The 15182-nt window shown below is 36.0% G+C and overlaps 1 protein-coding gene across 9 annotated transcripts in view; it reads right to left on the bottom strand.

Moving 5' to 3' along the window:
- The window catches only part of CCSER2 (coiled-coil serine rich protein 2), a 155201-nt gene that overhangs the window by 121748 nt on the left and 18271 nt on the right, over positions 1-15182 (bottom strand). Inside the window, exon 2 of one of the 9 annotated variants that reach the window (XM_007104041.4) lies at positions 8975-9015. The exons of the other annotated variants lie outside the window; for them this stretch is intronic. The gene's annotated coding sequence lies outside the window, so the exon portion shown is untranslated. The remainder of the gene's footprint in view (positions 1-8974; positions 9016-15182) is intronic. 9 annotated transcript variants of the gene reach the window in all.

Genomic DNA, 15182 nt, shown 5'->3' with positions numbered 1-15182 from the left:
CTGGGACCGTGGGCCATGGCCGCTGAGCCTGCGCGTCCGGAGCCTGTGCTCCACAATGGGAAAGGCCACAACAGTGAAAGGCCCGCAAAGTCTTTACCTCTCATTTTGAGTACATAATGCTTTCCTACCCTCAGAGGGTATTAATAAATTAGATTATAAAGTCTCTTAAAGCAGCTCTGTTCCGACTGGCTTATAAATATGCACTATTTTTATAAATTGAATATTACCAAAATTCCCAGAAAATAAGCAAATTGATCTTCTAATATTTTAAATGTGTTATTTATTTATATTTTTTTTGCGGTACGCAAGCCTCTCACTGCTGTGGCCCCTCCCGCTGCAGAGCACAGGCCCTGGACACGCAGGCCCAGCAGCCATGGCCCACAGGCCCAGCCGCTCCACGGCATGTGGGATCCTCCCGGACCGGGGCAAGAACCCGCGTCCCCTGCATCGACAGGCGGACTCCCAACCACTGCTCCACCAGGGAAGCCCTAAATGTGTTATATTTTTAAAAATTATTCTTACAGAAATTAACTCAGAAAGGTTTTAAGAACCAAGTTCATATAATTAAGGTAAATGGCAAACAAAAATAGTTTAATAAAATAGGTTTATCTTCTGCTTTTTTTAATCAATGTTAAGTATAATACAAGCATACATCTTTATTCCATTAGAGTAACTTTCTAAAACGTATATAGGCTTACTGATCAAATAAGCCAGTATTACTCACACACAATGTTTAAGACTATGAAAATGTAAAACTGTGTTTAAATTGAATGACTATTCTGACAAACTTTTCATTTCAACAGTAATTATGTTTTATAGTATGTCAGCTTACAAATAATTTCCAAGAACTTTAAGGTAACAAAAGCTTAGACTAATATTAAACTGAATTAATTAGTGGATAATCACTGGCTTGCTAGATCATTTCTAAGTAAGAATATTAAAACTTTGGTTACTAAGCATAATTTCAAGTTCATATGCTTTTGCTTCTTGTTATTGTGTGCTACAGAAAGACTCTCTTTGGGACATGTAAATGAACATGTTCGTTTTTGCTTCTTTGAGAAATTGTACACTAGATCCCATTTTTATAAAAGTAACATGCCAGATAGATAAATAAACAGACAGAAGATATCACACAGAGATGTGCGTGCGCCTATATATTTAAACACACAAACTGTTAATAGTGTTTACCATTAGGGAAGTGAGAATTAGGTGAAAAGAAGACTTCTTTTCAACTTAAAATCGTTATTGTTTAAATACTTTAAATATGCCCATATTTTTGCCATTTAAAACATGTTAACTACATTTTAAAAATTTAAAAAAATTATTCAGTATCAAACAAGACTCTTAAACAGTTTAATCTTACCAAAAAATTATTTTAAATTAAGTTTAATATTACACAAAATATACTTAAAAGACATAAAAATAGAAGTTTGGATAAAACACAAAAAAGGATTTTTTTAGTCAACAGACATTATTTTTTCAATTACCATTTCAATTTCTCCAGACTTCAACCTCTATTTAATGTTTCACTTATCAATTTTATCTTTAAAATTTTATTCTAAATTCACTATATCCATTCCACAATTCTAGTTCTTACCCTCATCTCTTTCTGCATTACTAAAAAGGCTTCCTATGTTATCAAGATTCCAACTCCACTTCTATTCAAACTGTCAAAACAGTTATTCTCTCAAAGCACAGATCTGATCATGTCATTCTATAGATTAAAAACCACGTGTGGCCCAGGAACAACAAAATAAAATCCAAAACCCACTGTACAGAGATCCAGCTTCTCTACTTGCTTCTACCCTATCACTGCAGTACTATACATTCTAGCCAAGATACACTATCATTCCCCAAAATCCATCCTACATTTTGTACCTTCTATGCCTTTGCTAAAGTTGTAAAGACCACCTTGAAGATCCTACCCTCCAAGTCCAAAATCATTACACTCACAAACCTTTCCAGTTAAAATTAATTTTGCATCCTTCTCTATTCCCTTCACACCAATAATAGAGCTGAGTCTGTCTTATAATTGTGTGCATGTTTATTTGACCCATAAGAAAGTATGAGAGCATAAACTGTGCCTGCTATAGGATCACAAATATGATAGATCCTCAACTTTTAAGTAAACTCATAATCTTAGTGCAAATTAATTTAATAAATAGTAAGCCAAGACTGAAAAGTAATTTCATTTTGTGGGCCTGTGACTGATTGGTAGTAGTGGCCTTGAGCAATACGTTGAGGACTCTGAGGTGAAACCTAGTCTCCGCAGTAAAGAATCTTGATCAAACAGCAATATCTGCCATGAGCAGGAAAAGGGACAGCATATCCATGCCGGATGACTGCCATCCTCATTTTCTGATAATGACCTTTACCACAAAACAGTACTCCACACCTACAAATACTTTCAGGGTGACCATAAGAAAACTGGTAATGATATTAGATATAAGGGTCATTCTGCAAATCATTAAATAACACACATTAAAGATTCTGTCCTCTGGTGAGTCATCTGTGAGTCAGAAAGGCTTTAACATTTCCCTGCCAGTCACAAGTAGACTGAAAATGGAACACTCTATTCTTTCACTTCTCTATGCTTCTACTTGACTGTCTGAAATGAGGGTAATATATGTTATCCCCCAAGAACATCTTAAGTATTAATAACTTAGAAGCACAAGATAAGCCCACCAGAAAAACACACTGTTACTACAAAATGTTTAGGGTGCTATCACGTGAGGGGGAGAAAAAAGATTAGAACCTGAATGTACTATTTCCTATCAAGATTATTTACTGATTACTAAATGCACAAATAACTGCAACAGAATTGATATCAATCATCTTGGACTGTGGTCTTAAAACTAAGCTAATCTGACAGCTCAAGTCTATAAAGTTTCCGTATTTGCTTATGTTATGAATATTGTCACTTCATTTGTTGATGAGCTACCTTCTGTCTTTAAATATTCATGAAACTTTCTCCTATACTTATTTATAACTCTGAAGTGAAATAAAACAGACATTGTGAATCTGCTTCATTTTAGTAGCTGTGCTGTCTTTGCTACACTTTACCTGATATGCAGTCAGTTAAGCAATTAAAAAATGCAGTCATAAGTCTGAAAAAGTACATGTTGACTACATCATCTAATGATATAATCTTCTCTGAAATACTTTAACATTGTCTGTGAGCTTTAGTTTAATGCTGAACTAAGAATAATACCTGGTACAGGGCCTGGAAATATCTGAGATTTTGAGTTACTTTCTGTAAGAATAATTTTTTTAAGTATAGCACATTTAAAGTATGGTAGTTCACATTTGAAAGAATTTTCAAAACTACTTATAAATTCTTTTTTTAAAAAATTATAACTCAAACTTTTTTGCTTTTAAAAGGAATCCACATTGGATAAGAAGGGAAAAGAAGGAGCAAATATTACTGAGCACTTATATAACAGGTAACATCCTTACCACTTTGTCCCTGTTAATTGTTTAATCTTCCTATTATTATAAGGTGGTAGATTTCATTCTACTTTAAACAGATAAACCAAGATTCAGAAAGGCTAAAACACTTGTCCAATGTCACAAGTTCATAAATTATTTAAGAGAATTCAGGTTCAACTCTACCTGATTCCAGGATCCAGGCAGACTGCCTTCCTGACAAAGGAATGAAATATTGAGAAGTTTACTGATAGCCAGGGACAACAGTGAAGGAAGGAACTGGATAGCTAAAGTTAGAGAAGCATGAAGACTGCAAAGAACCTAGGTATTGATTAAAGAAGTTTCTGCAAAGGAACAAGTAAGAGCTTTCTCTTTTTCAAATTCCTTTCATATCAATTACCTTATCATCTGAGGAACCACCCACTCATATTCTTTTTTTTTAGTTTTTCAAATAGCTTTTTAGAAGGTATGAAATGCATACATTTTAGGGATTTTACATAGGCATAAATTCACTACTGAGTCCAAGAGCAGTTAACTGAACAACAATGCTGATGACTACATGCCCCTACCAGTCACTTCTTGAAACTTGCTTTCTCATTCAAATAACTACATTTAACTTAAAAAAAAAAAATTTTTTTTTTTTTTACCTTGTGTTACCCAACCATTTCCCTCATATCCTCTTCTCCCATGTTTTTTCTGGCTGTCATCTACGTCAAGTTGATTCAAAGCCTTGATTATAGCAATTAAATAAGTAAAAATAACACCTTCAAAAGTAAAGGTTTAAAACAATACAACTTCATTCCAGATTCTTCATGGTTTTAAAGAGTGCACACCACGCTCAACCCAAAACCCCATTTTTTTTTTTTAAATCAAGCTGACCTTTTTGTCCTCTAGCTACAATTTTTTACTCAGGCAGATGGGGATCAAAGCAACTTGTGAAAGTTAGTCTCAAAATGAATTTGTGGTTTAGGAACATTAAATGATGTTATTAAATGCAGATTCAAAGTATATTACTTCCTGAAACTTTAATTTAAGGAACAAAGAGAATACTAGCAGCTAAAGAAGAACTGGAAGCTCCCCTGGCCAACCACAAAAGCTCTCTCTCCAAATTTTATTATTTAGTTCAGGTAAAACTCAATAACTGCGTAGGGCATTCAAATGAATGTGGACTCCTATGTCTTGTCAACAAGACAAGAAGCGTTCCTCAGACCACTCCAGGGTTATGTTCCCTTCACTGGAAACCAAGTTCTTTGAGAATACAAACTATGCCTTTCACTCTTCTGTTTCCTCACTGTGGCCCTAGGACATAGGCTCACACATAATTGGCATTTTATAAATGCAGGTTGAAAGCAAGAAAAACGTAATCCTTAACAGTGATTTTCTGAGAATTTTGTTAGTTTTACCTCAAATCAACAATATAAGCATTTAGGGCTTCCCTGATGGCTCAGTGGTTGAGAATCCACCTGCCAATGCAGGGGACACAGGTTCGAGCCCTGGTCCGGGAAGATCTCACATGCCACAGAGCAACTAAGCCCATGCACCACAACTACTGAGCCTGCGCTCTAGAGCCCGTGAGCCACAACTACTGGGCCCACGTGCCACAACTACTGAGCCCACGTGCCACAACTACTGAGCCCGCGTGCCTAGAGCCCGTCCTCTGCAACAAGAGAAGCCACCGCACTGAGAAGCCCATGCACCACAATGAAGAGTAGCCCCCATTCGCCGCAACTAGAGAAAACCGGCGTGCAGCAACAAAAACCCAATACAGCCAAAAATAAATAAATTAAATAAATTTTTTTAAAAACCAATGTAAGCATTTATATGTATAAAGCATAACACAGCCTGACACAAGTACAAGCTTCTGTTTATAAACTCCTATTTTCCTAGATAAAACAGGTACCCAAATTCATGATACTGATTTTTTTCCCACCCCTCCACAAACCACATTGGGTTATTAAACCCAATGAAAAAGCCAATCTCCTCCCTGGTAGCTTTCTTGCTTAAGAATTTATTCTAATTTGGAATCTCATTCCCTATTCATACCCATGGCACCTAACTCTTCAAGTTTTTTCCAAGAAACCTACAACTTTTGGCATAAAACATTATTTTAAAAAAATAAATTACAAAAGAAATGGGACATGACACAATCTCAGTCTGATTGTGCTCTTTATATGTTCTTTGTGTGATTTAATTACAAAGTATTTTAGATAATTACTCTGCAACTTTTAATAGAACTAGGATACTCATATTTTAACATTTTTAAGTAGTAAAAATCCTTAAACTAGTTAACAGCATTTAATCAGTCCCCAGAGGTATTGGCACTGAGAATCTTATTGATTTTGTAAAAATCAGAGTGATTAAAGTTAGATACAATATTTGCATCTATAAGTTGATCATGATGTAAGGCATAAGGACCACTGAATATAAGAGCAATCTTATTGTGCTTAGGTCTATCACAATTCAGCTTCTTCCTCTGCAGGGAAGCCCCACTTAATTCACTGCATACCTCCACCTCAGATTACTTAACACTTTTTTATTAAGCATCTATGAGACAAGATCCTAAAAAATAAACAAGGTAGGATATAATGCCTGCCAGGAGAAGCTTATGATCTGGCAAAGGAAAGAATGTTTTCATCATGGTCATGACTTAGAATACATTAATTCAGTCATCAAACATGTATTGAAAGCCTTTCTGAAGACATTTATTGAAAGATTTATTACAAATCAGGCTCTGTGCTAGAGGATGTGGATACAACAGACACTCCAATATGGAGAAAAAGACATATAGACAAGAAAAGGGCAATGAAGTGCTATAATTGCTGTAGGAGAGTATATGGGGTAGTACATGAGGGCACAAAAAAGAAAGTGCTTAATGGGAGAAGGAGATTTCACAAATGGCTTCATAGAGGAAGCCAATGCTTGAGTTGGGTCCAAATGATAAATAGTAAATAATAATAAAGACAATGTGAGTAGCAATACAGCCTAAGTAAAGAGTATAAACAAAAGCACAGAACCAGCATGGCACATTCAGGAAACTGTTATTAATTAAACAAGGGTAGTGAACAGGGTTCAAAGAAATGCTGCAGGAAACGAGAGAAGTTCAATGGAAAAAATACAGCCTGCAAAAGGCCTTAAATGCTATACTAAGAAATTTGAACTTTACTACAGGAAACCAAAGGGTTTTAAGCCAGAAAACAATGACCCGACCTGAATTTTGAAAACTGACTCTGATTTCAGTATGAAGGATGGACCAGAGGAAGAAAGGTAGATAGGTTAAGAGGTTTTAACATGAAAATGATGGCAAGGATTGTAGCAAAAAGGTTAGAGAAAAGATACAAATACAAAAGATATTAGCAATACTGAATCTTGAGAATTTCATCTTAACAGTGGACACAAAATGAGAGCACAATATTTAATGAATAAATGGATGAATAATTGACTGACTGATTAGGTGTAGGAGATGGAAATGGATAAGTGATTGACAAATTTGATGTAGAGAGGAGAAAGGGTTCATGATTCCAGGCCTGACTGGACAGAGGGTGGTGCCTTTAATTGAGGGCAAACATTATGTCTGGGGAAAGAGATCGTGAACTTAGCATGTCAAGCTGACTTTGAGGTAACTTTGAGGTACCTACAGAGGGTGCAGGTGGGGGTGTTTACAAGCCATGTAAAGGAGTCTGAAATGCAAGGGCAAGATCTGAATGGGAGATGATTTGGCAACTGTCAGTACAAAGACAACAGTCAAATATTCCATCAGAAACAGGTGAGGTCATCTGGGGAAGATGTAGAAAAAGCAAAGAAAGGCTAAGGAGATCCAGGGGATCACGAACATTTAAGGAATGGACAGAAGGGGGAAAAAGCAACAAAGGCGGCTGAGAATGCACAATCCAAACGGAAAGAAAAGAACTGGAAGAGAATTTGAAAGTGATAATAGGCAGTAGTGTCAAATTCCACAGATAAGCAAAGAAAAACTAAAGCCTGAAAAGAATGATCAACCTTGGTAGTTTGCAAATTTGGTCACCTTTGCCAGAGGAGTTTCAGGAGACAAGATGAGGCACAGAAAACTACAGAGTTCAAGACTAAAAAAAAGGTAAAGAAATCGAGTCAGGAAACGTAACCCATTCTTTCAAAGACTAGAAAGAAAAAGGCAATAACTTGAGAGGAAATAAAGGCAGTAGTTTTGTTTTTTTCTAATTTTGTGCTCTCTTTTCTAAGATGTAGAGAAAGAGCTAAAACAGAAGATTAAAAATAAGAAAATGGTGGAACAATAGCTAGAGCAAGATACCACAGGATATAAGACGAAGATGGGCTTCCAGTCCCATAATGAGACCTGGAATGCTAGACAGGAAAACAAGGCAGACATTCTGATTTACAGCTGAGTCATGAAGAAGGTGGTAGCTTGACAGGCACATTGCTCAGGGCTCTAGCCCTGGGAACACTGGACACGACTGCAGGCTCCACTCACCCACCTTAGTCGGGACTGGCTAAACCTGCAGGATGTGGGAATTGTGCTTGCAGCTGAACTGGACTGTAGAAAGCAGGGACTAGGTCTTATTAGATGTTATGAGCAAACTCAACCAGCAAGATTATTGAGAACGTGGGCAATACAAATAATTTCAAAAATATAAGTGTAATGAAAATGTCTGTAATATTTACTCAATAGCTTAATTAAAAGACTCATTTTTAAAATTCTCATCATCTAGCACAGAGCCGGGCACATAACAGACATCAGCGCATACAAGTGAATGATGTTGTGGGACCGACTCAGGGCAATATCCCAAGAGACAGAACACCTGTGGAAGTTTCCAATAACCTGGCTAGAAAGTCTCCTTCCTATGGGACCAGGAGGGTGGAAAAACCTAACTGCTCCTACTGAAAACAAAATAGAACAACATGACTGTGAGGGGCCTTAATGATAACAGCTAATTTTTATCAAGAACAGTGTATGTATGGCACTGTGCTGATCAGTTTATAAGAATTACCGTATCTTAACCTCATTACAACACACGACAGGTACATTTATTCCCATTTCAGAGATGAAGAAACTCAGTTTTCTTCAGAGGTTAAGTAACTTGTCCAAGTTCACATAGATAATAAAGAACCAAGACTACTGAACCCAAGTCAGTAGCACTCAATATGATGGGTAGTGATAGTAGTGGTAGTAGTATTAACAGCAGGAACAACAGCAGCTAACACTCGTATAGCTCTTACTACGTGTTAGGCAATGTTCTAAGGGTTTCATATTTATTAACCTTCACAACTACTTTATGAAGTAAATGTAATCATTTTACAAAGGAAGAAAGTAAACACAGAGGGGTCAGGTAGTTTTCCCAAGACCACACAGCTACTAAGTGGTGGGGCCAGGATTCAAATTTAACCATTACCCTATATAGCCTCTCTCCAATTCATTTTCTCTAAGCTAAGATGCAATATACTGTGTTTTTCAAACTGCTGATCATGACATCAATGTATTGGTTTATGACAAGTAAGTTTTGTTGTAAATGAAAAGACTAGAATAGAATGGACTACTCCACTCTTTTCCCAATACCTTCTCTAGTGCTGGACGAGATGGCCAACATCCTGGGCGAACTGCAAGAAAAGCATATGTAACAGATGTGTTTGCTTAGTTTTGTAATGGATGGGGAAGGAATCAATCAAATTTAACAGTGAAAAATATTCAAAAACTTATTCATGGAGCACAAATCAGAAAATCTGTTTCTTCTTCTTTAAATGTAAAAGTTCTATAGAATACATAAGAGAAAATGTTTAAGAATTATTCAACGTAACAGTAAAGTCAATTTCAATGAAAAAAACCCAAAGAATAATCTATTTTTTTTGAAGAAATCAACACTTCAGGGAAACAGAAGAATATGATGAAAGGGGTCAGGGATTGAAAATAGAAAGCTGAAAACAATGCTCAATTTAACTCCAATAAGAGAAAAAAATGTAGCCACAGGGGGAGACAACAGTTACTAGAGCCTTCTGAAGAACTGAAAATAAATAATATACAAATTGCAGTTTTTTTCAAGAATATCACAGTAAGAAAAAAATTCACTTTTTAACAATGAATTATAACATGGGTAGGAACTGTATCTTAAAATAACTCTTTATGCAAACATAGCTAAAGCCAAGAAAATGGAACAAGGAATGCAAATCAGACAACTACTGCAAGCAAAAAAAGAACGGAAGTCTCTTGTACGCTGAGTCATAGATACTTCTTACCACCTAAAGGAATTAGAGGTGGCTAAGAAATCATCAAAAGGAAAATGAAAAGCAATTCTCTAAACAGGAAGATGACATAAGAACACTGGAAGTAGAACTGTCTGATTCAGATGATGCAGACAGAAGTTCTAAAAGCAGTTTGGGAAAGAAATCCTAAGTAAAAGGAGAGATACTGTCAGCTTCATCATTAAAAGGAAGTTATGGAACAAATAAGGAAAAACGAAGCTATAAAATGACAACTGGGAAATTTTTAGTGAGACAAGATGACAGATGAAGGAAGACATTTTTGCAAAGACGAAGCAGGTGAAGTTCAGGGAAATCTAAAACTTATTAGAGAACAAATAGAAGGCAAAGAGATGTTGGAAGAGTACACAAATACATGTAGGCATTGATTGTTTGAAGAAGAAAAACAGCAAGGGGAAATTCTGATTGATGTAATTGAGAAATCAAAATCAAAACTGTCTGAAGGTGAAAAATAATTATATTATTTGGGGTGAATTACAAAATAATACTGGAATGGACCACTGTAAGGGAAAATGCCAGCAAAGGAGGACAGAAGTTGCAGATAACCTCAAAAGGCTTTATCCGAATTCTATTATCAAGCCGCCGATGAAAGATTAAGGTAGATTAAAGACAGTAAAATGGTGACAGACTCAGTCTTTTCATGTGAAGTAAGTGATTCCATTTGTGTGTAGTAATGGTCTTACTTGTCAGACCAAAGAAACGAGGCATGTCACATTCAGTGGACTTAGAGTAATAAACTTGCCTGCAATACTTTTTCAAACCTGAAACAGTACTATAAAATGTAATTATTTTATGTAAACATTTTTGCCTTTGTGTTTCGTATAAGGAAAACCAGTGTAGAACCTAAGACAGTTACAGCTTCAGCAGTTTTCATAATGTTCAGTTGGATTTTTAAAATTAATTTTGCAACATTTCACTGAGTCATTTTTATATTATATTTTGGAAACTAGATTTATTGTAGTAATATCCTAAAGCAGTTTTTCCCTACTTAATAATGAATCAATACCTTTGCTACATATGCAGCAATAAGAATAGAACAGAAAATATCAGAAGGCATCATGCATAGTGCAAGTACTTCATGACACTTTAGTTTCAGTTATGTGTATATATGTGCGTGCAGCATGTAAAATGTTCTGATTATAAGTTTTAAAATACACAAGGATAAAACATTTTATTGCAACATCTAAGAAACTTTAAAAATGTAAAAACCCTACCGACAAACTTTTGCATATATAAAAAACAACCTTGCACACTGGTTGCCACTCATCCATAGGACTGCTCCCCTCATTCTTCCCCTTTCCCCAGACCTGAGTAGACACTGTCACCTGATGGCCAGTGTAAAGAATTGTATGTCTTTGGGGCCCTGTTCGTACACCTCCTCTCCCTTACCCCACGTTCAAGATTTAGCCTCTTTAGCCTTAAAAGGAATGTGTGCACACAAGTCACCATTTTGTCTGTCTCCACTCTCATGAGTAATCCCATTCCATACAATCTCTTATTCTAGCACTATCCACAAAATTTTCTACAATAACGGAAATGTTCTATATCTGCCCTGTCCAATACAGTAGCCACTAACCACAAGTGGCTCTTGAGCCTTAGAATATGACTACAGTGGCTAAGGAAATAAATTTTTATTCTTATTTACTTTTAACTCATTTAAATTTAAAAGCTACACGTGGCTAGAGGCTACCACAATGGACAGCACAGTCTTATACACAAACTTAAAAACCAAGTATTTATCCATCTCTCTGTCTTTTCAAATTCTTGCCCAGATATTACTTCAGAGAAAAAAAACAAAAAATCCTCTTGTTGGGACTTCCCTGGTGGCACAGTGGTTAAGAATCCACCTGCCAATGCGAGGGACACAGGTTTGAGCCCCAGTCCGGGAAGATCTCACATGCCGCGAAGCAACTAAGCCTGTGCACCACAACTACTGAGCCTGTTCTCTAGAGCCCACGAGCCACAAGTACTGAAGCCCACGCCGCCTACAGCCCATGCCCCGCAACAAGAGAAGCCACCGCAGTGAGAAGCCTGCGCACCGCAACGAAGAGTAGCCCCCACTTGACACAACTAGAGAAAGCCCGCGTGCGGCAACGAAGACCCAACGCAACCAAAAATAAATTTTAAAAAAAACCTCTTGTTTATTTTCACTCCACTTATAAATCACAAAACTGGCCTAAGACAGATAAACCTTGAAAATTAGATAAACAGTTAAAAATGGCTTCTTATCATGAAAAATATTTTAAAGTAAAATTAGATATAATAAATAAAAGTGCTATTAACAATCTCTAAATCCTTAAAAATGCCACTCTGTCATACAGTGTACTTTAAATTTAATAAACCAGAACTTTGGAATTGGGAAATTACAGATCATATAGGAAATTGAGTCCAGAGAAGTTAAGAGAATTTCCATGCAGAGTCTGTTGACCACAGAGCCAGCTTTTCTAACACAGAAAAGAAACCTAGAAATTCTAGAAATTTCTAGAAATTCTTATCTAGAAATTCTTTCAGAATTCACTCAACAACCACTTATAGCAAATTACTAGATAGAAAGAACAGTAACACAGAAATCCTACTCTCAAGCCCCTCATTCTTTTTAAATGTCCACCTATCTCCTTAATGTTCATCTAATAAAACTTGATTTTCTTCACATATCAATTAAAAAGCATAATTTCAATCAATTTTATTTTCTGGATTTAATTACTAATATCCAATGGTGTTACTGTTTATTATTTTGGGTTGACAAACATAAAATAATGGTTTTATGAGAAAATAGCTTTCCAAGTATTAAATAAACATCTTTAAGTTTGGAAATTACTATAATTCAATTCTAAAGACATTTCTCTGTAAAAACAAAGTATGGAGTTATTTTTAAGTTTGCTTTTAAATATGCTAGTCATAGTACATAAGTAAGCTTTTTCTCAGAAAAAACCTTCTAAACTTTAGTTATAATTACCACTTAATTATTAGTTTTAATTGATAATATTAAAACAGTAACCTATTTCAGGATAGTAGGAATTGTAGTATTGGTAGAAAACATTCAAATAATATACCAGCAGTCTAAGGTTTTGGTACCTTCAAGAAATAATTTAGACAGGAAAGAATACCCTAAACAATCCCTCAAGCCATTCAGTCTATTTCAGGTCTCTAAGCCAATTTCATACATTACTGCAGAAAAATTAAAATGTTTTTAAATCTCAAGGAAATAAATTTGGGGCCTTAGTTTAACTTTAGCAATTTTAGTTGATGAGCTCAAAAGGGTTAACAGTGTGATAAGGCCACACACAGGCAATCTTAGACTACACTAAAAGAAATGCACCATGTAAATCAGGAGTTAATGCAGATTACTGAAGTCTCACTTAACGCTTGTTGGAATGACATTACGAGCGGTACATTTTCTCTCTTTTTTTTTTTTTTTTTTTTTTTGTGGTACGCGGGCCTAAATGTTTTTAAATCTCAAGGAAATAAATTTGGGGCCTTAGTTTAACTTTAGCAATTTTAGTTGATGAGCTCAAAAGGGTTAACAGTGTGATAAGGCCACACACAGGCAATCTTAGACTACACTAAAAGAAATGCACCATGTAAATCAGGAGTTAATGCAGATTACTGAAGTCTCACTTAACGCTTGTTGGAATGACATTACGAGCGGTACATTTTCTCTCTTTTTTTTTTTGTGGTACGCGGGCCTCTCACTGATGTGGCCTCTCCCGTTGCGGAGCACAGGCTCCAGACGCGCAGGCTCAGCGGCCATGGCTCACGGGCCCAGCCGCTGCGCGGCACGTGGGATCGTCCTGGACCGGGGCACGAACCCACGTCCCCCGCATCGGCAGGCGGACTCTCAACCACTGCGCCACCAGGGAAGCCCCATTTTCTCTTTCTTATTTGACTATTACTATAAACTATTGCTAGTTTTTATTTAAAAACTTCTTCCTATAATCCACTACCCTAACACAACTGTTCTCATTACTTTATTTCCCCTCTCAATTACATCTACACACCAAAGTCGGCTACGATAAATACCTAGATACAATATTCTACTTTTTAAATATCATTATTTTATATATATTTCCGACATTTCTATAGTTATAGTTATTATTTTAATGGCTACAATATATTACACTGAATTTATATACTATAAACTATTTTACCACAAATTACTGGATCAATTATGAACATCTTTATCTTTCAATATACCACTTTTAGGGTTACCCTGGGGTACGGGTGAAGAACCATCTTACATGATGAAAAGCAAAGTATTTACAAATGTTTTTAGCCTAGCAAGACCATGAGAATATATTATTATTGCTGTCAAGTAGCTTAAGGTGTCAAAAAGAGGCAGAACTAGGATCAATAGATGGAAATAACAGAAACGTATTTTCAGCCCAAAATAATGAAAACTTTTCAAACTGTCAGAATTTACTCAACAGGGTAATGGGCTACTACATAAAACACTAAGCTGTCCGTCTCTGAAAGCATTCAAAAACAAGCTAGATAATCACTTGCCAGAGATAGTGCAGACTCATACTGGGTGGGCAGTAGAACTAGATAACCTCCAAGGTTTCCTTTTACTAGTGTATTCAAATATTTATTAATGACCTGCTATGATCCTAGCAATACGCTAGGTGCTAGGTATACAAAAGTTGATACAACAGACATGACCCCTATGGTTTTTGCAATTACAGTCTAGTGTAGAAAACAGAGAAAAAGAAAAAAACAAAAACACACAAGTAAACGAATAATTATGAATCCTAAATCCTATGAAGGAAAACAATGAAATGCTATAGGAGAAAACAGCAGACTGGGCATCAAGGAAGCCATCTCAGAGGGATAATATCTAGGTTGTACCTAAGAGGAGCTAGCACTCTGGCACAATGAAAAGCCACTGAAGGTTATATAAGCAAGAGAGAGACACAATCTGATTTTCATTCCTAAAAGATTATTCCAGCTGTTATGTAGAGAATGAATTGGAAGGGAGAAAACATGGAAGCAGGGAAATCAGTTAAGAAGCTAGGTAGGGAGGAATCCAGATGAGAACTGACAGATAGGCAGGTTGAAGTAGATGGACAGAAAGGAATAAAGGAGTTCAAGGTGAATGGGGGAGATAGGAGCTATAGCACTTGATGATAGGTTAAATGCAACAACTAATGGTTGTTCTAACGGTGCTGCCATTTTCTGAGATGCAAAGACTGGGGGAAAGACAGATATGCAATAAAAGGGGAATCTAACTTTTAAGTCTCCATGATGCTACCAAAATTCTCTCATGATTCATTCTTTGCTCTTTAAAAGGCAGTCTGTGGAAGGGGATTAATGCTATAAAAGAGACTCGGTCAATTTTTTAAAAATTGGATTACAAATGGTAGATTAAATTATTTTATCAATGTTAAATTCAGTGAAGTAGTTTGTACCATGGTTACATTTTTTTTAATTTTTGAATTTTATTTTATTTTTTTATATAGCAGGTTCTTATTAGTCATCCATTTTACACACATCAGTGTATACATGTCAATCCC

Source organism: Physeter macrocephalus, chromosome 20 (assembly GCF_002837175.3).
Source record: "Physeter macrocephalus isolate SW-GA chromosome 20, ASM283717v5, whole genome shotgun sequence".
NCBI classification, from domain to species: Eukaryota; Metazoa; Chordata; class Mammalia; order Artiodactyla; family Physeteridae; genus Physeter; species Physeter macrocephalus.
This window is presented reverse-complemented; position numbering and strand designations above follow the sequence as displayed.